The 2,247-nt window shown below is 31.6% G+C and overlaps 1 pseudogene; it reads left to right on the top strand.

Annotated features, from left to right (window-relative positions):
• Positions 1-1,153: 1,153 nt before the first annotated feature.
• LOC118623761 lies at positions 1,154-1,906 on the top strand (annotated as a pseudogene).
• Positions 1,907-2,247: the final 341 nt, after the last annotated feature.

The following is a 2,247-nucleotide window of genomic DNA, read 5'->3' as shown; positions in this document are numbered from 1 at the left end:
CCTCATTTGCAAAAGGAGACTCTTAACTGGGACACAAGTTAAAGGCTATTTAAATCTTTAGTATGATATAAATAATAATGAATATAACAATAATAACAATAATAAACTCACTGTATTTTCTTATAAAATTAATTATTGCTGTTATTATTTTCTTCCTTCCAATGTATTTCCTTTCTTCATCACATCATCTAAGACTACAGTTTGGTAAACAGAAAATTAATCTAATTATTATTTTGGCAAGCTGAGCTTGATAAAGGCTGTCATGTAACAACTTCTAAAATAATTATTTAATCTTACAGGGACTATTCTGATTTCTTTTATTGTTTATATGACTGAATATATTTAAAAACTTAAAATTGAATTTTACATTAAAATGTTTAGTAATAAGGTCTGGCATTGTGTTGTGCAAATGTTAGTCAAAAAGGAGCAAATAGGGTCAATTTTGACTAAAAGCAAATGGGAATGTATTTCAATGAATTGCCCATAGGTATATGTATTTTCTGCTTCATTTTTACCATAAATAGAAACCAAGACATATTTAGAAAAAGATTGCATTTTGACTCAATAATAAGTTTCCCACTGGCAAAATAAGCAAAAAGGATTTCATGGATATTAAGCTTCTAAAAATACTATGTGCTTTAATAACTTGCTTAGTCTTCCCAAATGAATTACTTCCACAAAGAAGTAAACTAAGTATTTATTATTATTACCCATTTTTTACTTTAAAACAACAACTTTCTCTGTGTAAGTAATCAAAAATATATAACGAAAGTATAAGAGCTGTGATTAAATTCTAAGATTTTAAGTAATAAAAGGAAATTATTGGTATGAGTTGGCAATTTTGATAAATAACTATGTTATAACTTTTTATTAATGCATGTTTTACTTGTTCTTTGTGCAGAATAAGAACACTACAAATGCATTTTAAATCATATCAGAAGTTGACATCCATGATTATTTTAACCTATAGACCTAAGAATTTAGAGTTTACCCATGCCAAATTAAGACATCAATTCGAGAATTCATTCTTCCAGGACTTAGGGATGACAGAGTTACAAGCTGTGATATTCTTTTTACATACTTACTGAATGTAACTGGAAACCTGACCATCAATCATCATGTTAACACTATCAAATGTTAGTTTGAAGATTCCATGTACTTCTTTCTCAGGAGTTTCTTTTTCTTAGAAACTTAATTCAAAAACAATCTGTATTCCCAGGTTTCTGGTCTGCATCACTATAGGACGCACAACCATTTTCTATAATGCTCATGTGACACAGGCATTTTTGTTTTTTAATCTTTCTGGGCTCCGCAGTTTTTTCTTCTGGCTGTAATGTCCTATGATCACTATGTGGCTATCTGCAAACCTCACAACTATCATGAGTAACAAAGTTTGCAACCAGCTCCTGGCAGGCTGGTTTCCTCATTATCTGTACCTCTGTGATATGGGCCTCCAACTGGATTTCTGTGACTTGACCATATTGACTACCTTTCTTCTATGCTGCCGATTGCTTGCACAGACACTGAGTTTCTAGAGTTAACGGCATTTTTCTTAGCAGTATTCACACTCATGGTTAACTTTGGCCTTGGTGATTCTCTTACATACTCATCCTTTGAACAATTTTGAAGATCCCTCTGCCCAGCAAGGGAAAAAGGCCATTTCCACTTGTGCCTCCCATACAATTGTGGTTTCCATTTCTTATTTGAGTTGCATTTTCATGAATGTAAAAATATCTGAAAAAGATGTTTAAGCAAAGGGGTAGCAGTACTTAAACCCACTGTTGCTCCCTTGCTGAATCCTTTTATTTATACCTTAAGGAACCAACAGGTGAAACAGGCCTTTAGGGATTCACCAAAAAGATATTGTTATCAATCAAACACTAACCATGATAAAATCTGTAACTGAAACCACAAATAAACCACACACAAATACAAACCATTGTTCTAGGTGGTAGGTATACACAAGGGAATACAGCATGTAAAAGTGTGAGCAATTGTGAGGAAACATAAATTAAAAAGTCAACATAACAGAAAAATAAATTACCTAGTACTTTAATAGTTGGTGGAAAATGCTATGAAAAATAAAACTGAAATACATTAAGAAAATAGGGGGAGAGAATTTAAATTATATTAGGTGGTCAGAGACTTGAAAATCATTTTATAGCTTTTGTAAATTTCATTTTTCTATATTCAAATGTATTTCTCTGTATTCTTTACCTGTTTATTTTCTGTAATTTTCCCAAGTCC

The sequence above is a fragment of the Molossus molossus genome, unplaced genomic scaffold (assembly GCF_014108415.1).
Source record: "Molossus molossus isolate mMolMol1 unplaced genomic scaffold, mMolMol1.p scaffold_m16_p_10, whole genome shotgun sequence".
Lineage (NCBI taxonomy): Eukaryota > Metazoa > Chordata > Mammalia > Chiroptera > Molossidae > Molossus > Molossus molossus.
This window is presented reverse-complemented; position numbering and strand designations above follow the sequence as displayed.